Source organism: Astyanax mexicanus, chromosome 24, assembly GCF_023375975.1.
Source record: "Astyanax mexicanus isolate ESR-SI-001 chromosome 24, AstMex3_surface, whole genome shotgun sequence".
Lineage (NCBI taxonomy): Eukaryota > Metazoa > Chordata > Actinopteri > Characiformes > Acestrorhamphidae > Astyanax > Astyanax mexicanus.
Genome location: NC_064431.1, coordinates 13,494,182 through 13,515,508, shown reverse-complemented (window position 1 = coordinate 13,515,508; position 21,327 = coordinate 13,494,182). Strand labels below are relative to the sequence as shown.

Here is a 21,327-nt window from a genome sequence, read left to right as displayed (position 1 = left end):
ACGACAATTGTACGAAAACCGTACGTCGTATCGCTTCGCAACCTATTATTAATTTAAAGATCTTGATAAGATCTATTAGCTCGCCGAATTTGGTCTCCGTATCTCAAAAATTGTGACCGTCACGGACGTTCAAAATTCTCCCCCATTCATTCCTATGGGGAAAAAATGCGTACGTTTACGAAGTTTTTACGAAAACCGTACGATAAATCGCTCCAAAAAGCACAAGCAACGTAATTCACTATAGGTCCTACGATCCGTGAAAGTTTCGTGATTCTACGATAAAAGCTCTAGGAGGAGTAGCGTACAGAAAAAAAGGCGTAAGAATAATAATAATAACTAGAAAAGGTAAAGTTCGTGAACGAACTTTAAGTTGGCTTGGAAAAGAACGCTAATAACGTTAAAAAGTTAAAATGGTTGCTAAGCTTTTTCCGTGTGAAGAGTCATTGATATGCTGTTAACGCTAAATGCTAAAAACGCTGACATCTAAAAACATTTGGTTAAACGCTGAAATCTAAAAACATTTGGTTAAACGCTGAAATCTAAAAATGTTTGATTAAACGCTGAAATCTAAAAACGTTAGGTTAAACGATGAAATCTAAAAACATTTGGTTAAACGCTGAAATCTAAAAACGTTTGATTAAACGCTGACATCTAAAAACGTTTGGTTAAACGCTGAAATCTAAAAACGCTTGTTTAAATGCTGAAATCGTAAAACTTTTGGTTAAACTTTTGATTGCTAATGTGTTGCTAGGCGGTTGCTATAATTTCTGAAAAGGTTGCTAAGCTGTTGCTAGGCAATTGCTAATGTTTTCCAGGTGGTTGCTAAGCTGTTGCTAACTGGTTGCTAGGCAATTGCTAACATATAACAGGTGGTTGCTAAGGTGTTGCTAGGTGGTTGCTAGGGTGTTGCTAGGTTGTTGCTATCATTTCTAAAGTGGTTGCTAAGTGGTTGCTAGGCAGTTGCTATCGTTTTCCTAGTGGTTGTTAAGGTGTTGCTAAGTGGTTGCTAGGCAGTTGCTATCATTTCTAAAGTGGTTGCTAGGCAGTTGCTAACGTTTTCCCAATGGTTGTTAAGGTGTTGCTAAGTGGTTGCTAGGCAGTTGCTTTCGTTTCTAAAGTGGTTGCTAAGTGGTTGCTAGGCAGTTGCTAACGTTTTCCAGGTGGTTGCTAAGTGGTTGCTAGGCAGTTGCTAACGTTTTCCAGGTGGTTGCTAGGCAGTTGCTAAGTGGTTGCTAGGCAGTTGCTAACGTTTTCCAAGTGGTTGCTAGGCAGTTGCTAAGTGGTTGCTAGGCAGTTGCTAACATTTTCCAGGTGGTTGCTAAGTGGTTGCTAGGTAGTTGCTAACATATTCCAGGTGGTTGCTAGGCAGCTGCTAAGTGGTTGCTAGGCAGTTGCTAACGTTTTCCAGGTGGTTGCTAAGTGGTTGCTAGGCAGTTGCTAACGTTTTCCAGGTGGTTGCTAGGCAGTTGCTAAGTGGTTGCTAGGCAGTTGCTAACGTTTTCCAAGTGGTTGCTAGGCAGTTGCTAAGTGGTTGCTAGGCAGTTGCTAACGTTTTCCAGGTGGTTGCTAAGTGGTTGCTAGGCAGTTGCTAACGTTTTCCAGGTGGTTGCTAGGCAGTTGCTAAGTTGTTGCTAGGCAGTTGCTAACGTTTTCCAGGTGGTTGCTAAGTGGTTGCTAGGCAGTTGCTAACGTATTCCAGGTGGTTGCTAGGCAGTTGCTAAGTGGTTGCTAGGCAGTTGCTAACGTTTTCCAGGTGGTTGCTCAGTGGTTGCTAGGCAGTTGCTAACGTTTTCCAGGTGGTTGCTAAGGTGTTGCTAAGTGGTTGCTAGGCAGTTGCTAACGTTTTCCAGGTGGTTGCTAGGCAGTTGCTAAGTGGTTGCTAGGCAGTTGCTAACGTTTTCCAAGTGGTTGCTAGGCAGTTGCTAAGTGGTTGCTAGGCAGTTGCTAACATTTTCCAGGTGGTTGCTAAGTGGTTGCTAGGTAGTTGCTAACATATTCCAGGTGGTTGCTAGGCAGCTGCTAAGTGGTTGCTAGGCAGTTGCTAACGTTTTCCAGGTGGTTGCTAAGTGGTTGCTAGGCAGTTGCTAACGTTTTCCAGGTGGTTGCTAGGCAGTTGCTAAGTGGTTGCTAGGCAGTTGCTAACGTTTTCCAAGTGGTTGCTAGGCAGTTGCTAAGTGGTTGCTAGGCAGTTGCTAACGTTTTCCAGGTGGTTGCTAAGTGGTTGCTAGGCAGTTGCTAACGTTTTCCAGGTGGTTGCTAGGCAGTTGCTAAGTTGTTGCTAGGCAGTTGCTAACGTTTTCCAGGTGGTTGCTAAGTGGTTGCTAGGCAGTTGCTAACGTATTCCAGGTGGTTGCTAGGCAGTTGCTAAGTGGTTGCTAGGCAGTTGCTAACGTTTTCCAGGTGGTTGCTCAGTGGTTGCTAGGCAGTTGCTAACGTTTTCCAGGTGGTTGCTAAGTGGTTGCTAGGCAGTTGCTAACGTATTCCAGGTGGTTGCTAGGCAGTTGCTAAGTGGTTGCTAGGCAGTTGCTAACGTTTTCCAAGTGGTTGCTAGGCAGTTGCTAAGTGGTTGCTAGGCAGTTGCTAACGTTTTCCAGGTGGTTGCTAAGTGGTTGCTAGGCAGTTGCTAACGTTTTCCAGGTGGTTGCTAGGCAGTTGCTAAGTGGTTGCTAGGCAGTTGCTAACGTTTTCCAAGTGGTTGCTAGGCAGTTGCTCAGTGGTTGCTAGGCAGTTGCTAACGTTTTCCAGGTGGTTGCTAAGTGGTTGCTAGGCAGTTGCTAAGGTTTTCCAGGTGTTTGCTAAGTGGTTGCTAACTGGTTGCTAGGCAGTTGCTATAATTTCTAAAGTGGTTGCTAAGTTGTTGCTAAGTGGTTGCTAGGCAGTTGCTAACGTTTTCCAGGTGGTTGCTAAGGTGTTGCTAAGTGGTTGCTAGGCAGTTGCTAACGTTTTCCAGGTGGTTGCTAAGCAGTTAATAGGTGGTTGCTAAAACCTGGCTGGGGTGCCGGGGTGTCCAAACTTTTGACTGATAGCTGCTCCATACAGCAGCTCCTCCATACACTCACAGTACTGGAGGAGCAGGGGAGAGAAGGGGTTCCGTGCGCAGAGCTGCTCGTGTGTGAGATGGAACTCTGGGCCCCCCATTCATTTCTATGGGAAAACTTCGTACGACAATTGTACGAAAACCGTAAGTCGTATAACTTCGCAACCTCCTATTAATTTAAAGATCTCGATAAGATCTATAAGCTCGCCGAATTTGGTGTTCGTATCTCAAAAATTGTGGCAGTTACGGACGTTTAAAATTTGGCCCCATTCATTTCCTATGGGAAAAAAAAGCGCACGTTTACGAAGTTTTTACGAAAACCGTACGATAAATCGCTTAAAAAAGCACAAGCAACCTAATCGGGTATAGGTCCTACGATACTGCAAAGTTTCGTGATTCTACGTCAAAAGCCCTAGGAGGAGATGCGTATAGAAATTTGAGCGCGGAATAATAATAATAACTAGAAAAGGCAAAGTTCGTGAACGAACTTTAAGTTGGCTTGGAAAACAGCGCTAATAACGTTGAAAAGTTAAAATGGTTGTTAAGCTGTTTCTGTCTGAAGAGTCGTTGCTATGCTGTTAACTTTTGGCTAAAAGCTAATACCAAAAACGCTGTGATCTAAAAACGTTTGGTTAAACGCTTAAATCTAAAAACATTTGGTTAAACGCTGAAATCTAAAAACTTTTGGTTAATTGCTTACATTTAGAAATGTTTGGTAAAATGCTGAAATCTAAAAACTTTTGGTTAAACACTGAAATCTTAAAACATTTGTTTAAATGCTGAAATCTAAAAACTTTTGGTTAAACGCTGAAATCTTAAAACGTTTGTTTATATGTTGAAATCTAGAAACTTTTGGTTAAATGCTGAAATCTAAAAACTTTTGGTTACATGCTGAAATCTAAAAACTTTCCAGGTGGTTGCTTAGGTGTTGCTATAGTATCTGGGGTGGTTGCTGAGGTGTTGCTAGGTGGTTGCTAAGGTGTTGCTATGGTATCCAGGGTGGTTGCTAAGGTGTTGCTAGGTGGCTGCTAAGGTGTTGCTATGGTATCCAGGGTGGTTGCTAAGGTGTTGCTAGGTGGTTGCTAAGGTGTTGCTATGGTATCCAGGGAGGTTGCTAATGTGTTGCTAGGTGGTTGCTAATGTGTTGCTATGGTTTCTGGGGTGGTTGCTAAGGTGTTGCTAGGTGGTTGCTAAGGTGTTGCTATGGTATCCGGGGTGGTTAATAAGGTGTTGCTAGGTGATTGCTAGGTGGTTGCTAAGGAGTTGCTAGGCGGTTGCTAAGGTGTTGCTATGGTTTCTGGGGTGGTTGCTAAGGTGTTGCTAAGTGGTTGCTAGGCAGTTGCTATCATTCCTAAAGTGGTTGCTAAGTGGTTGCTAGGCAGTTGCTAACATTTTTCACGTGGTTGCTAGGCCTTGCTGTCATTTCTAAAGTGGTTGCTAAGCTGTTGCTAGGCAGTTGCTAACGTTTTCCAGGTGGTTGCTAAGGTGTTGCTAACTGGTTGCTAGGCAGTTGCTATAATTTCTAAAGTGGTTGCTAAGTGATTGCTAGGCAGTTGCCAACGTTTTCCAGGTGGTTGCTAAGGTGTTGCTAACTGGTTGTGGTGTGGGTTGTAGAGTGTGTGTGGTGTTGAGTGTGTGTGGTGTGGGGCGTGTGTGGTGTGTGGAGTGCGTGGTGTGGCTAAGGTGTTGCTAACTGGTTGTGGTGTGGGCTGTAGAGTGTGTGTGGTGTGGAGTGTGTTGGGTGTGGAGTTTGTGGGGTGTGTAGAGTGCGTGGTGTGGTGTGGGGTGTATGTGGGGTGTGCTGTGGAGTGTGTGTGTGTGGTATGGAGTGTGTGGAGTGTGGGGTGTGTCAGGTGTGGAGTGTGTGGTGTGGGGTAGGTGTGGTGTGAACTGTGTGTGGTATGTGTGGGGTGGAGTATGTATGGTGTGGGGTGTATGTGGTGTGGAGTGTGTGGTGTATGTGTGGTGGAGTGTGGGGTGTGTGTGGTGTGAACTGTGTGTGGTATGTGTGGGGTGGAGTGTGTATGGTGTGGGGTATGTGAGCTGTGGAGTGTGTGTGTGGTATGGAGAGTGTGGGGTATGTGTGGTGTGGGGTGTGAAGTGTGTGGTATGTGTGGGGTGGAGTGTGTGTGGTGTGGGGTATGTGAGCTGTGGAGTGTGTGCGTGGTATGGAGAGTGTGGGGTATGTGTGGTGTGGGGTGTGAAGTATGTGTGGGGTGGGGTATATGAGCTGTGGAGTGTGTGTGTGGTATGGAGTGTGTGGGGTGTGGGGTATGTGTGGTGTGGCGTGTGTGGTGTGAAGTGTGTGTGGTATGTGTGGGGTGGAGTGTGTGTGGTGTGGGGTGTGTGAGCTGTGGAGTGTGTGTGTGTTTTAAAGTGTGTGTGGTGTGGGGTATGAATTGTGTGTGGGGTGGAGTGTGTGTGGTGTGGGCTATGTGAGCTGTGGTGGTTTAAAGTGTGTGGTTTAAAGTGTGGTGTGGGGTTTGTGTGGTGTGGAGTGTTTGTGGTGTTGGGTATGTGTGGTTTGAAGTGTGTGTGGTGTGGGGTATGTGTGGTTTGAAGTGTTTGTGGTGTGGGGTTTGTGTGGTTTGAAGTGTGTGTGGTGTGCGGTTTGTGTGGTGTGGAGTGTGTGTGGTGTGGGGTATGTGTGGTTTGAAGTGTGTGTGGTGTGGGGTGTGTGCGGTGTGGGGTGTGAAGTGTGTGTGGTATGTGTGGGGTGGAGTGTGTGTGGTGTGGGGTATGTGAGCTGTGGAGTTTGTGTGTGGTTTAAAGTGTGTGTGGTGTGGGGTTTGTGTGGTGTGGAGTGTGTGTGTGGTATGTGTGTGGTGTGGGGTATGTGTGGTTTAAAGTGTGTGGTGTGGGGTATGTGTGATGTGGAGTGTGTGTGGTATGTGTGGTTTGAAGTGTGTGTGGTGTGGTGTATGTGTGGTGTGGAGTGTGTGGGGTGGAGTGTGTTTGGTGTGAGGTATGTGTGGTGTGGAATGTGTGTAGGGTGTGGTGTGGACTGTGTGTGGTGTGGTGTGTGGTGTGTAGAGTGTATGTGGTGTGGGCTGTGGAGTTTGTGTGGTGTGGAGTGAGTGTGGGGAGTGGACTGTGTGTTGTGTGGTGAGTGTGTGGAGTGTGTGTGGTGTGGGGTGTGAAGTGTGTGGTGTGGGGTATGTGTGGTTTGAAGTGTGTGTGGTGTGGGGTATGTGTGATGTGGAGTGTATGTGGTGTGGGGTATGTGTAATGTGGAGTGTGTGTGGTGTGGGGTGTGAAGTGTGTGGTGTGGCGTATGTGTGGTTTGAAGTGTGTGTGGTGTGGGGTATGTGTAATGTGGAGTGTATGTGGTGTGGGGTATGTGTGGTTTGAAGTGTGTGTGGTGTGGTGTATGTGTGGTGTGGTGTGGGGTATGTGTGGTTGGGTAGTAAAGTGTGTGTCGTGTGCGTGCGTGTAGTGTGGTGTGTGTGTAGTGTGGTATTGGTTCTGGTGTGGGTTGTGTTCAGCAGTCTCTTCTCCATACAGATACAGTACTGAGGAGCAGGGCAGAGAGGGGGGCCGTGCGCAGGATCGGCTGGTGTGTGTGAGATGGCCAACATTCCGCCCATTCATTCCTATGGGGAAAGTTCGTACGATAATTTTACGAAAACCGTAAATCGTATCGGTGAGATCAGCATATCGTCTGAAACGTCTCTGCAAGTTCTGTATGTCTTGAGAATTTCGTGGTTCTAGCTCGAAAATTGTGACTTTTAGAGCCGTTTGAAAAAAGTGTGAATGGAAGTCTATGGGAAAAAATCTGACTTTGGCGGACCACCGATCGGACCCTGGTGGTCCGATCACTTAGAAAAGCACAAGCACACCCCGCGGCAATAGGTTCTATCATCTTGTGAAGTTTGGTGGTTCTAGCTTGAAAACTGTAGGAGGAGAAACTGTTTATAAAAAGTTTATAGAATAATAATAATAACTAGAAAAGGTAAAGTTCGTGAACGAACTTTAAGTTGGCTTGGAAAAGAACGCTAATAACATTAAAAAGTTAAAATGGTTGCTAAACGCTAAATGCCAAAAACAAGGAAATCTAAAAATGTTTGGTTAAACGTTGAAATCTAAAAATGTTTGGTTAAACGCTGAAAACTAAAAATGTTTGGTTAAACCCTGAAATCTAAAAACATTTGGATAAATGTTAAAATCTTGAAAGTGGTTGCTAGGCAGTTGCTAACGTCTTACAGGTGGTTGCTAAGCTGTTGCTAAGCGGTTGCTAGTTATTTGCTAATGTATTACACATGGTTGCTAAGTGGTTGCAAGGCGGTTGCTAAACAGTTGCTTATGTTTTCCAGGTGGTGGCTAAAATGTAGCTAACTGGTTGCTAGGCAGTTGCTAAGTGGTTGCTAGGCAGTTGCTAACGTTTTCCAGGTGGTTGCTAAGTGGTTCCTAGGCAGTTGCTAATGTTTTCCAGGTGGTTGCTAAGTGGTTGCTAGGCAGTTGCTAACATATTCCAGGTGGTTGCTAGGCAGTTGCTAAGTGGTTGCTAGGCAGTTGCTAACGTTTTCCAAGTGGTTGCTAGGCAGTTGCTCAGTGGTTGCTAGGCAGTTGCTAACGTTTTCCAGGTGGTTGCTAAGTGGTTGCTAGGCAGTTGCTATCATATTCCAGGTGGTTGCTAGGCAGTTGCTAAGTGGTTGCTAGGCAGTTGCTAACGTTTTCCAGGTGGTTGCTAAGTGGTTGCTAGGCAGTTGCTAACGTATTCCACGTGGTTGCTCGGCAGTTGCTAAGTGGTTGCTAGGCAGTTGCTAACGTTTTCCAGGTGGTTGCTAAGTGGTTGGTAGGCAGTTGCTAACGTTTTCCAGGTGGTTGCTAAGTGGTTGCTAGGCAGTTGCTAACGTTTTCCAGGTGGTTGCTAGGCAGTTGCTAAGTGGTTGCTAGGCAGTTGCTAACGTTTTCCAAGTGGTTGCTAGGCAGTTGATAAGTGGTTGCTAGGCAGTTGCTAACATTTTCCAGGTGGTTGCTAAGTGGTTGCTAGGTAGTTGCTAACATATTCCAGGTGGTTGCTAGGCAGCTGCTAAGTGGTTGCTAGGCAGTTGCTAACGTTTTCCAGGTGGTTGCTAAGTGGTTGCTAGGCAGTTGCTAACGTTTTCCAGGTGGTTGCTAGGCAGTTGCTAAGTGGTTGCTAGGCAGTTGCTAACGTTTTCCAAGTGGTTGCTAGGCAGTTGCTAACTGGTTGCTAGGCAGTTGCTAACGTTTTCCAGGTGGTTGCTAAGTGGTTGCTAGGCAGTTGCTAACGTTTTCCAGGTGGTTGCTAGGCAGTTGCTAACGTTTTCCAGGTGGTAGCTAAGTGGTTGCTAGGCAGTTGCTAACGTATTCCAGGTGGTTGCTAGGCAGTTGCTAAGTGGTTGCTAGGCAGTTGCTAACGTTTTCCAGGTGGTTGCTCAGTGGTTGCTAGGCAGTTGCTAACGTTTTCCAGGTGGTTGCTAAGTGGTTGCTAGGGAGTTGCTAACGTATTCCAGGTGGTTGCTAGGCAGTTGCTAAGTGGTTGCTAGGCAGTTGCTAACGTTTTCCAAGTGGTTGCTAGGCAGTTGCTAAGTGGTTGCTAGGCAGTTGCTAACGTTTTCCAGTTGGTTGCTAGGCAGTTGCTAAGTGGTTGCTAGGCAGTTGCTAACGTTTTCCAAGTGGTTGCTAGGCAGTTGCTAAGTGGTTGCTAGGCAGTTGCTAACGTTTTCCAGGTGGTTGCTAAGTGGTTGCTAGGCAGTTGCTATAATTTCTAAAGTGGTTACTAAGTGGTTGCTAGGCAGTTGCTAACGTTTTCCAGGTGGTTGCTAAGGTGTTGCTAAGTGGTTGCTAGGCACTTGTTAACGTTTTCCAGGTGGTTGCTAAGGTGTTGCTAAGTGGTTGCTAGGCAGTTGCTAACATTTTCCAGGTGGTTGCTAAGGTGTTGCTAAGTGGTTGCTAGGCAGTTGCTAACGTTTTCCAGGTGGTTGCTAAGGTGGTTGCTAAGCAGTTAATAGGTGGTTGCTAAACCCTGGCTGGGGTGCCGGGGTATCCAAACTTTTGACTGATAGCTGCTCCATACAGCAGCTCCTCCATACACTCACAGTACTGGAGGAGCAGGGGAGAGAAGGGGTTCCGTGTGCAGAGCTGCTCGTGGTCGAGATGGAACTCTGGGCCCCCCATTCATTTCTATGGGAAAACTTCGTACGACAATTGTACGAAAACCGTACGTCGTATCATTTCGTAAAGCATATTTTCGGAAAGAATGTGGTAAGTTTTATAGACCAGCCGAATTACGTCTTCGTATCTCAAAAATTGTGACGTTCACGGCCGTTCAAAATTCTCGCCCATTCATTCCTATGGGAAAAAAACGCTCACGTTTACGAAGTTTTTACGAAAACCGTACGATATATCGCTTCAAAAAGCACAAGCAACCTAATCGGGCATAGGTCCGACGATCCTGTAAAGTTTCGAGTTTCTACGTTAAAAGCCCTAGGAGGAGATAGTGATTAAATTTTGCGAAGAGAATAATAATAAGTAGAATAAGAAGATTACGAAGAACAATAAGTTGGCTTTTCCAAGCCAACTTAATAATAAGATTACGAAGAACAGTAAGTTGGCTTTTCCAAGCCAACTTAATAATAATAACTAGAAAAGGCAAAGTTCGTGAACGAACTTTAAGTTGGCTTGGAAAACAGCGCTAATAACGTTGAAAAGTTAAAATGGTTGTTAAGCTGTTTCTGTCTGAAGAGTCGTTGCTATGCTGTTAACTTTTGGCTAAAAGCTAATACCAAAAACGCTGTGATCTAAAAACGTTTGGTTAAACGCTTAAATCTAAAAACATTTGGTTAAACGCTGAAATCTAAAAACTTTTGGTTAATTGCTTACATTTAGAAATGTTTGGTAAAATGCTGAAATCTAAAAACTTTTGGTTAAACACTGAAATCTTAAAACATTTGTTTAAATGCTGAAATCTAAAAACTTTTGGTTAAACGCTGAAATCTTAAAACGTTTGTTTATATGTTGAAATCTAGAAACTTTTGGTTAAATGCTGAAATCTAAAAACTTTTGGTTACATGCTGAAATCTAAAAACTTTCCAGGTGGTTGCTTAGGTGTTGCTATAGTATCTGGGGTGGTTGCTGAGGTGTTGCTAGGTGGTTGCTAAGGTGTTGCTATGGTATCCAGGGTGGTTGCTAAGGTGTTGCTAGGTGGCTGCTAAGGTGTTGCTATGGTATCCAGGGTGGTTGCTAAGGTGTTGCTAGGTGGTTGCTAAGGTGTTGCTATGGTATCCAGGGAGGTTGCTAATGTGTTGCTAGGTGGTTGCTAATGTGTTGCTATGGTTTCTGGGGTGGTTGCTAAGGTGTTGCTAGGTGGTTGCTAAGGTGTTGCTATGGTATCCGGGGTGGTTAATAAGGTGTTGCTAGGTGATTGCTAGGTGGTTGCTAAGGAGTTGCTAGGCGGTTGCTAAGGTGTTGCTATGGTTTCTGGGGTGGTTGCTAAGGTGTTGCTAAGTGGTTGCTAGGCAGTTGCTATCATTCCTAAAGTGGTTGCTAAGTGGTTGCTAGGCAGTTGCTAACATTTTTCACGTGGTTGCTAGGCCTTGCTGTCATTTCTAAAGTGGTTGCTAAGCTGTTGCTAGGCAGTTGCTAACGTTTTCCAGGTGGTTGCTAAGGTGTTGCTAACTGGTTGCTAGGCAGTTGCTATAATTTCTAAAGTGGTTGCTAAGTGATTGCTAGGCAGTTGCCAACGTTTTCCAGGTGGTTGCTAAGGTGTTGCTAACTGGTTGTGGTGTGGGTTGTAGAGTGTGTGTGGTGTTGAGTGTGTGTGGTGTGGGGCGTGTGTGGTGTGTGGAGTGCGTGGTGTGGCTAAGGTGTTGCTAACTGGTTGTGGTGTGGGCTGTAGAGTGTGTGTGGTGTGGAGTGTGTTGGGTGTGGAGTTTGTGGGGTGTGTAGAGTGCGTGGTGTGGTGTGGGGTGTATGTGGGGTGTGCTGTGGAGTGTGTGTGTGTGGTATGGAGTGTGTGGAGTGTGGGGTGTGTCAGGTGTGGAGTGTGTGGTGTGGGGTAGGTGTGGTGTGAACTGTGTGTGGTATGTGTGGGGTGGAGTATGTATGGTGTGGGGTGTATGTGGTGTGGAGTGTGTGGTGTATGTGTGGTGGAGTGTGGGGTGTGTGTGGTGTGAACTGTGTGTGGTATGTGTGGGGTGGAGTGTGTATGGTGTGGGGTATGTGAGCTGTGGAGTGTGTGTGTGGTATGGAGAGTGTGGGGTATGTGTGGTGTGGGGTGTGAAGTGTGTGGTATGTGTGGGGTGGAGTGTGTGTGGTGTGGGGTATGTGAGCTGTGGAGTGTGTGCGTGGTATGGAGAGTGTGGGGTATGTGTGGTGTGGGGTGTGAAGTATGTGTGGGGTGGGGTATATGAGCTGTGGAGTGTGTGTGTGGTATGGAGTGTGTGGGGTGTGGGGTATGTGTGGTGTGGCGTGTGTGGTGTGAAGTGTGTGTGGTATGTGTGGGGTGGAGTGTGTGTGGTGTGGGGTGTGTGAGCTGTGGAGTGTGTGTGTGTTTTAAAGTGTGTGTGGTGTGGGGTATGAATTGTGTGTGGGGTGGAGTGTGTGTGGTGTGGGCTATGTGAGCTGTGGTGGTTTAAAGTGTGTGGTTTAAAGTGTGGTGTGGGGTTTGTGTGGTGTGGAGTGTTTGTGGTGTTGGGTATGTGTGGTTTGAAGTGTGTGTGGTGTGGGGTATGTGTGGTTTGAAGTGTTTGTGGTGTGGGGTTTGTGTGGTTTGAAGTGTGTGTGGTGTGCGGTTTGTGTGGTGTGGAGTGTGTGTGGTGTGGGGTATGTGTGGTTTGAAGTGTGTGTGGTGTGGGGTGTGTGCGGTGTTGGGTGTGAAGTGTGTGTGGTATGTGTGGGGTGGAGTGTGTGTGGTGTGGGGTATGTGAGCTGTGGAGTTTGTGTGTGGTTTAAAGTGTGTGTGGTGTGGGGTTTGTGTGGTGTGGAGTGTGTGTGTGGTATGTGTGTGGTGTGGGGTATGTGTGGTTTAAAGTGTGTGGTGTGGGGTATGTGTGATGTGGAGTGTGTGTGGTATGTGTGGTTTGAAGTGTGTGTGGTGTGGTGTATGTGTGGTGTGGAGTGTGTGGGGTGGAGTGTGTTTGGTGTGAGGTATGTGTGGTGTGGAATGTGTGTAGGGTGTGGTGTGGACTGTGTGTGGTGTGAGGTGTGTGGTGTGTAGAGTGTATGTGGTGTGGGCTGTGGAGTTTGTGTGGTGTGGAGTGAGTGTGGGGAGTGGACTGTGTGTTGTGTGGTGAGTGTGTGGAGTGTGTGTGGTGTGGGGTGTGAAGTGTGTGGTGTGGGGTATGTGTGGTTTGAAGTGTGTGTGGTGTGGGGTATGTGTGATGTGGAGTGTATGTGGTGTGGGGTATGTGTAATGTGGAGTGTGTGTGGTGTGGGGTGTGAAGTGTGTGGTGTGGCGTATGTGTGGTTTGAAGTGTGTGTGGTGTGGGGTATGTGTAATGTGGAGTGTATGTGGTGTGGGGTATGTGTGGTTTGAAGTGTGTGTGGTGTGGTGTATGTGTGGTGTGGTGTGGGGTATGTGTGGTTGGGTAGTAAAGTGTGTGTCGTGTGCGTGCGTGTAGTGTGGTGTGTGTGTAGTGTGGTATTGGTTCTGGTGTGGGTTGTGTTCAGCAGTCTCTTCTCCATACAGATACAGTACTGAGGAGCAGGGCAGAGAGGGGGGCCGTGCGCAGGATCGGCTGGTGTGTGTGAGATGGCCAACATTCCGCCCATTCATTCCTATGGGGAAAGTTCGTACGATAATTTTACGAAAACCGTAAATCGTATCGGTGAGATCAGCATATCGTCTGAAACGTCTCTGCAAGTTCTGTATGTCTTGAGAATTTCGTGGTTCTAGCTCGAAAATTGTGACTTTTAGAGCCGTTTGAAAAAAGTGTGAATGGAAGTCTATGGGAAAAAATCTGACTTTGGCGGACCACCGATCGGACCCTGGTGGTCCGATCACTTAGAAAAGCACAAGCACACCCCGCGGCAATAGGTTCTATCATCTTGTGAAGTTTGGTGGTTCTAGCTTGAAAACTGTAGGAGGAGAAACTGTTTATAAAAAGTTTATAGAATAATAATAATAACTAGAAAAGGTAAAGTTCGTAAACGAACTTTAAGTTGGCTTGGAAAAGAACGCTAATAACATTAAAAAGTTAAAATGGTTGCTAAGCTTTTTCCGTCTGAAGAGTGTGAAGAGTCATTGATATGCTGTTAACTTTTGGCTAAACGCTAAATGCTAAAAACGCTGAAATCTAAAAACATTTGGTTAAACGCTGAAATCTAAAAACATTTGGTTAAATGCTGAAATCTAAAAACATTTGATTAAACGCTGAAATCTAAAAACGTTTGGTTAAACGCTGAAATCTAAAAATATTTAGTTAAACGCTGAAATCTAAAAACGTTTGATTAAACGCTGAAATCTAAAAACGTTTGGTTAAACGCTGAAATCTAAAAACGTTTGATTAAACAATGAATTCTAAAAACTCTTGTTTAAATGCTGAAATCGTACAACTTTTGGTTAAACTTTTGATTGCTAATGTGTTGCTAGGCAGTTGCTATCATTTCTGAAAAGGTTGCTAAGCTGTTGCTAGGCAGTTGCTAATGTTTTCCAGGTGGTTGTTAAGCTATTGCTAACTGGTTGCTAGGCAATTGCTAACATATACCAGGTAGTTGCTAAGGTGTTGCTAGGTGGTTGCTAAAGTGTTGCTATGCGGTTGCTAGGGTGTTGCTAGGTTGTTGCTAAGGTGTTGCTATGGTATCTGGGGTGGTTGCTAAGATGTTGCTACGTGGTTGCTAGGGTGTTGCTATGGTATCCGGGGTGGTTGCTAAGGTGTTTCTAGGTGGTTGCTAGGTGGTTGCTAAGGTGTTGCTATGGTATCCGGGGTGGTTGCTAAGATGTTGCTAGGTGGTTGCTAAGGTGTTGCTATGCGGTTGCTAGGGTGTTGCTAGGTGGTTGCTAAGGTGTTGCTATGGTATCTGGGGTGGTTGCTAAGGTGTTTCTAAGTGGTTGCTAGGTGGTTGCTAAGGTGTTGCTATGGTATCCGGGGTGGTTGCTAAGATGTTGCTTGGTGGTTGCTAAGGTGTTTCTATGGTATCTGGGGTGGTTGCTAAGGTGTTTCTAGGTGGTTGCTAAGGTGTTGCTATGGTATCCGGGGTGGTTGCTAAGATGTTGCTAGGTGGTTGCTAAGGTGTTGCTATGCGGTTGCTAAGGTGTTGCTATGGTATCTGGGGTGGTTGCTACGGTGTTGCTAGGTGGTTGCTAAGGTGTTGCTAGGTGGTTGCTAAGGTGTTGCTAGGTGGTTGCTAGGCAGTTGCTATCATTTCTAAAGTGGTTGCTAAGTGGTTGCTAGGCAGTTGCTAACGTTTTCCTAATGGTTGCTAAGGTGTTGGTAAGTGGTTGCTAGGCAGTTGCTATCATTTCTAAAGTGGTTGCTAAGTGGTTGCTAGGCAGTTGCTAACGTTTCCAGGTGGTTGCTAAGGTGTTGCTAAGTGGTTGCTAGGCAGTTGCTAACGTTTTCCAGGTGGTTGCTAAGGTGTTGCTAAGTGGTTGCTAGGCAGTTGCTATGTGAGGATTGAAGTGTGTGTGGTGTGGGGTATGTGTGGTTTGAAGTGTGTGTGGTGTGCGGTTTGAAGTGTGTGTGGTGTGGGGTTTGTGTGGTGTGGAGTGTGTGTGGTGTGGGGTATGTGTGGTTTGAAGTGTGTGTGTTGTGGGGTATGTGTGGTTTGAAGTGTGTGTGGTGTGGGGTTTGTGTGGTTTGAAGTGTGTGTGGTGTGGGGTATGTGTGGTTTGAAGTTAGTGTGGTGTGGGGTATGTGTGGTTTGAAGTGAGTGTGGTGTGGGGTATGTGTGGTTTGAAGTGTGTGTGGTGTGGGGTTTGTGTGGTTTGAAGTGTGAGTGGTGTGGGGTATGTGTGGTTTGAAGTGTGTGTGGTGTGGGGTATGTGAGCTGTGGAGTGTGTGTGTGGTATGGAGTGTGTGGGGTGTGGGGTATGTGTGCTGTGGAGTGTGTGTGTGGTATGGAGTGTGTGGGGTGTGGGGTATGTGTGCTGTGGAGTGTGTGTGGTGTGGGGTATATGAGCTGTGGAGTTTGTGTGTGGTTTAAAGTGTATGTGGTGTGGGGTATGTGTGGTGTGGAGTGTGTGGTGTTTGGTGTGAAGTGTGTGGTATGTGTGGGGTGGAGTGTGTGGTGTGGGGTATGTGAGCTGTGGAGTGTGTGTGGTTTAAAGTGTGTGTGTGGTGTGGGGTTTGTGTGGTGTGGAGTGTGTGTGGTGTGGGGTATGTGTGGTTTGAAGTGTGTGTGGAGTGGGGTTTGTGTGGTGTGGAGTGTGTGTGGTGTGGGGTATGTGTGGTTTGAAGTGTGGTTTAAAGTGTGTGTGGGGTGGAGTGTGTGTGGTGTGGGGTATGTGTGGTGTGGAATGTGTGTAAGGTGTGGTGTGGACTGTGTGTGGTGTGGGGTGTGTGGTGTGGGGTGTGTGTAGTGTTGTATTGGTTCTGGTGTGGGTTGTGTTCAGCAGTCTCTTCTCTATACAGATACAGTACTGAGGAGCAGGGCAGAGAGGGGGGCCGTGCGCAGGATCGGCTGGTGTGTGTGAGATGGCCAACATTCCGCCCATTCATTCCTATGGGGAAAGTTCGTACGATAATTTTACGAAAACCGTAAATCGTATCGGTGAGATCAGCATATCGTCTGAAACGTCTCTGCAAGTTCTGTATGTCTTGTGAATTTCGTGGTTCTAGCTCAAAAATTGTGACTTTTAGAGCCGTTTGAAAAAAGTGTGAATGGAAGTCTATGGGAAAAAATCTGACTTTGGCGGACCACCAATCGGACCCTGGTGGTCCGATCACTTAGAAAAGCACAAGCACACCCCGCGGCAATAGGTTCTATCATCTTGTGAAGTTTCGTGGTTCTGGCTTGAAAACTGTAGGAGGAGAAACTGTTTATAAAATTTACCGAGAATAATAATAATAATAACTAGAAAAGGTAAAGTTCGTGAACGAACTTTAAGTTGGCTTGGAAAAGAACGCTAATAACGTTAAAAAGTTAAAATGGTTGCTAAACGCTAAATGCCAAAAACACGGAAATCTAAAAACGTTTGGTTAAACGTTGAAATCTAAAAATGTTTGGTTAAACGCTGAAAACTAAAAATGTTTGGTTAAACCCTGAAATCTAAAAACATTTGGATAAATGCTAAAATCTTGAAAGTGGTTGCTAGGCAGTTGCTAACGTGTTACAGGTGGTTGCTAAGCTGTTGCTAAGCGGTTGCTAGTTATTTGCTAATGTATTACACATGGTTGCTAAGTGGTTGCAAGGCGGTTGCTAAACAGTTGCTTACGTTTTCCTAGTGGTTGCTAAGGTGTTGCTAAGTGGTTGCTAGGCAGTTGCTATCGTTTCTAATGTGGTTGCTAAGCTGTTGCTAGGCTGTTTCTAACGTTTTCCTGGTGGTTGCTAAGGTGTTGCTAACTGGTTGCTAGGCAGTTGCTATAATTTCTAAAGTGGTTGCTAGGCCGTTGCTAACGTTTTCCAGGTGGTTGCTAAGGTGTTGCTAAGTGGTTGCTAGGCAGTTGCTAACGTTTTCCAGGTGGTTGCTAAGGTGTTGCTAACTGGTTGCTAGGCAGCTGCTATAATTTCTAAAGTGGTTGCTAAGTGGTTGCTAGGCAGTTGCTAACGTTTTCCTAGTGGTTGCTAAGGTGTTGCTAAGTGGTTGCTAGGCAGTTGCTATCGTTTCTAAAGTGGTTGCTAAGCTGTTGCTAGGCTGTTTCTAACGTTTTCCTGATGGTTGCTAAGGTGTTGCTAACTGGTTGCTAGGCAGTTGCTATAATTTCTAAAGTGGTTGCTAAGTGGTTGCTAGGCAGTTGCTAACGTTTTCCAGGTGGTTGCTAAGGTGTTGCTAAGTGGTTGCTAGGCAGTTGCTAACGTTTTCCAGGTGGTTGCTAAGGTGTTGCTAACTGGTTGCTAGGCAGTTGCTATAATTTCTAAAGTGGTTGCTAAGTGGTTGCTAGGTAGTTGCTAACGTTTTCCTAGTGGTTGCTAAGGTGTTGCTAAGTGGTTGCTAGGCAGTTGCTATCGTTTCTAAAGTGCTTACTAAGCTGTTGCTAGGCTGTTTCTAACGTTTTCCTGGTGGTTGCTAAGGTGTTGCTAACTGGTTGCTAGGCAGTTGCTATCATTTCTAAAGTGGTTGCTAAGTGGTTGCTAGGCAGTTGCTAACGTTTTCCAGGTGGTTGCTAAGGTGTTGCTAAGTGGTTGCTAGGCAGTTGCTAACGTTTTCCAGGTGGTTGCTAAGGTGTTGCTAACTGGTTGCTAGGCAGTTGCTATCATTTCTAAAGTGGTTGCTAAGTGGTTGCTAGGCAGTTGCTAACGTTTTCCTAGTGGTTGCTAAGGTGTTGCTAAGTGGTTGCTAGGCAGTTGCTATCGTTTCTAAAGTGGTTGCTAAGCTGTTGCTAGGCTGTTTCTAACGTTTTCCTGGTGGTTGCTAAGGTGTTGCTAACTGGTTGCTAGGCAGTTGCTATAATTTCTAAAGTGGTTGCTAAGTGGTTGCTAGGCAGTTGCTAACGTTTTCCAGGTGGTTGCTAAGGTGTTGCTAAGTGGTTGCTAGGCAGTTGCTAACGTTTTCCAGGTGGTTGCTAAGTGGTTGCTAGGCAGTTGCTAACGTATTCCAGGTGGTTGCTAGGCAGTTGCTAACGTTTTCCAAGTGGTTGCTAGGCAGTTGCTAAGTGGTTGCTAGGCAGTTGCTAACGTTTTCCAGGTGGTTGCTAAGTGGTTGCTAGGCAGTTGCTAACGTTTTCCAGGTGGTTGCTAGGCAGTTGCTAAGTGGTTGCTAGGCAGTTGCTAACGTTTTCCAAGTGGTTGCTAGGCAGTTGCTAAGTGGTTGCTAGGCAGTTGCTAACGTTTTCCAAGTGGTTGCTAGGCAGTTGCTAAGTGGTTGCTAGGCAGTTGCTAACGTTTTCCAGGTGGTTGCTAAGTGGTTGCTAGGCAGTTGCTAACGTTTTCCTAGTGGTTGTTAAGGTGTTGCTGAGTGGTTGCTAGGCAGTTGCTATCATTTCTAAAGTGGTTGCTAAGTGGTTGCTAGGCATTTGCTAACGTTTTCCAGGTGGTTGCTAAGTGGTTGCTAACTGGTTGCTAGGCAGTTGCTATCATTTCTAAAGTGGTTGCTAAGTGGTTGCTAGGCAGTTGCTAACGTTTTCCTAGTGGTTGCTAAGTGGTTGCTAACTGGTTGCTAGGCAGTTGCTAACGTTTTCCAGGTGGTTGCTAAGGTGTTGCTAAGTGGTTGCTAGGCAGTTGCTAACGTTTTCCAGGTGGTTGCTAAGGTGGTTGCTAAGCAGTTAATAGGTGGTTGCTAAACCCTGGCTGGGGTGCCGGGGTGTCCAAACTTTTGACTGATAGCTGCTCCATACAGCAGCTCCTCCATACACTCACAGTACTGGAGGAGCAGGGGAGAGAAGGGGTTCCGTGCGCAGAGCTGCTCGTGTGTGAGATGGAACTCTGGGCCCCCCATTCATTTCTATGGGAAAACTTCGTACGACAATTGTACGAAAACCGTACGTCGTATCACTTCGCAACCTACTATTAATTTAAAGATCTCGATAAGATCTATAAGCTCGCCGAACTTGGTGTTTGTATCTCAAAAATTGTGGCGGTTACAGACGTTTCAAAATTCGCCCCATTCATTCCTATGGGAAAAAAATGCGTACGTTTACGAAGTTTTTACGAAAACCGTACGATATATCGCTTCAAAAAGCACAAGCAACCTAAGTTGGCATAGGTACTACGATACTGCAAAATTTCGTGATTCTACGTTAAAAGCTGTAGGAGGAGTAGCGTTACAGAAATTGTGGCGAGAATAATAATAATAACTAGATTGCAGTTCCTACAGAAACTGCGAGTGTGATTGCAGTGCTGGCTGGTATCTGCTATGGTGTTGCTAAGGTGTTGCTATGGTATCCGGGGTGGTTGCTAAGGTGTTGCTAGGTGGTTGCTAGGTGGTTGCTAGGGTGTTGCCAGGCAGTTGCTAAGGTGTTGCTATGGTATCCGGGGTGGTTGCTAAGGTGTTGCTAGGTGGTTGCTAGGTGGTTGCTAGGGTGTTGCTAGGCGGTTGCTAAGGTGTTGCTATGGTATCCGGGGTGGTTGCTAAGGTGTTGCTAGGGTGTTGCTAGGCGGTTGCTAAGGTGTTGCCATGGTATCCGGGGTGGTTGCTAAGGTGTTGCTAGGTGGTTGCTAGGTGGTTGCTAGGGTGTTGCTAGGCGGTTGCTAAGGTGTTGCTATGGTATTCGGGGTGGTTGCTAATGTGTTGCTAGGTGGTTGCTAGGTGGTTGCTAAGGTGTTGCTATCCGGTTGCTAAGGTGTTGCTTTGGTATCCGGGGTGGTTGCTAAGGGGTTGCTAGGTGGTTGCTAGGGTGTTGCTAGGCGGTTGCTAAGGTGTTGCTATGGTATCCGGGGTGGTTGCTAAGGTGTTGCTAGGTGGTTGCTAGGTGGTTGCTAGGGTGTTGCTAGGCGGTTGCTAAGGTGTTGCTATGGTATCCGGGGTGGTTGCTAAGGTGTTGCTAGGTGGTTGCTAGGGTGTTGCTATGGTATCCGGGGTGGTTGCTAAGGTGTTGCTAGGTGGTTGCTAGGTGGTTGCTAGGGTGTTGCTAGGCGGTTGCTAAGGTGTTGCTATGGTATCCGGGGTGGTTGCTAAGGTGTTGCTAGGTGGTTGCTAAGGTGTTGCTAGGCAGTTGCTAAGGTGTTGCTATGGTATCCGGGGTGGTTGCTAAGGTGTTGCTAGGTGGTTGCTAAGGTGTTGCTAGGCGGTTGCTAAGGTGTTGCTATGGTATCCGGGGTGGTTGCTAAGGTGTTGCTAGGTGGTTGCTAGGGTGTTGCTAGGCGGTTGCTAAGGTGTTGCTATGGTATCCGGGGTGGTTGCTAAGGTGTTGCTAGGTGGTTGCTAGGGTGTTGCTAGGCGGTTGCTAAGGTGTTGCTATGGTATCCGGGGTGGTTGCTAAGGTGTTGCTAGGTGGTTGCTAGGTGGTTGCTAGGGTGTTGCTAGGCGGTTGCTAAGGTGTTGCTATGGTATCCGGGGTGGTTGCTAAGGTGTTGCTAGGTGGTTGCTAGGTGGTTGCTAGGGTGTTGCTAGGCGGTTGCTAAGGTGTTGCTATGGTATCCGGGGTGGTTGCTAAGGTGTTTCTAGGTGGTTGCTAGGTGGTTGCTAGGGTGTTGCTAGGCGGTTGCTAAGGTGTTGCTATGGTATCCGGGGTGGTTGCTAAGGTGTTGCTAGGTGGTTGCTAGGTGGTTGCTAGGGTGTTGCTAGGCGGTTGCTAAGGTGTTGCTATGGTATCCGGGGTGTTTGCTAAGGTGTTGCTAGGTGGTTGCTAGGTGGTTGCTAGGGTGTTGCTAGGCGGTTGCTAAGGTGTTGCTATGGTATCCGGGGTGGTTGCTAAGGTGTTGCTAGGTGGTTGCTAGGTGGTTGCTAGGGTGTTGCTAGGGGGTTGCTAAGGTGTTGCTATGGTATCTGGGGTGGTTGCTAAGGTGTTGCTAGATGGTTGCTAGGTGGTTGCTATGGTGTTGCTAGGCGGTTGCTAAGGTGTTGCTATGGTATCCGGGGTGGTTGCTATGGTGTTTCTAGGTGGTTGCTAGGTGATGTATATGCATAAATTAGATTAAATGGTGTTTGCACGTTGCTACGCAACGTGCAAATACATCAATCAGCTATGCACGCTAGGTTGCTCTGGCCGTTCGGGGGTGTCCAAACTTTTGACCCGTGGCTCCATTACACACAGTACTGGGGGGCCGGGGTGTCCAAACTTTTGACCCGTGGCTCCATTACACACAGTACTGGGGGGCCGGGGTGTCCAAACTTTTGACCTAATGCTGTTTTATCCCATAGCTGCTCCATACACTCACAGTACTGGAGTTCTAGCTACCTGTCCTTCGATCTAGCTGCCGTCCTCCGATTGGCCCCATTCATTCCAATGGGGCCACTTCGTACGACATTCGTACGAAATCCGTACGTCGTAACTTTTCGTAACGCATATTTTCGGAAAGAGCTCAATAAGTTCTACAGGTCCTCAATTGGTTTCATCTTAGTATTTCAAAAATTGCGACGTCCACGGGCGTGCAAAGTTCTGCCCATTCATTTTCAATGGGCAAAAAAACGCGTACTTACGAAGTTTTTACGAAAAACGTAAGTCCGATCGGAAAGCTGTATACAAGCCCACCATTCCCGATATGGACGCACGTTTTCTCTTTTGAACGAAGTCGATATTTCGAAAACTGCGGCACTAGTTAACCGGACAAAAAACAGGTGGAATAAT

At 46.5% G+C, this 21,327-nt stretch overlaps 1 protein-coding gene and 1 long non-coding RNA gene across 3 annotated transcripts in view; one reads left to right on the top strand and one right to left on the bottom strand.

Annotated features, from left to right (window-relative positions):
• iars1 (isoleucyl-tRNA synthetase 1) overlaps window positions 1–21,327 on the bottom strand; it is a 147,805-nt gene that overhangs the window by 53,721 nt on the left and 72,757 nt on the right. The gene's annotated exons all lie outside the window — the stretch shown is intronic.
• LOC125787434 (uncharacterized) lies at window positions 13,549–14,278 on the top strand. Its single transcript, XR_007429325.1, has 2 exons — window positions 13,549–13,961; window positions 14,125–14,278. It is a non-coding gene; the product is annotated as an uncharacterized LOC125787434 (long non-coding RNA).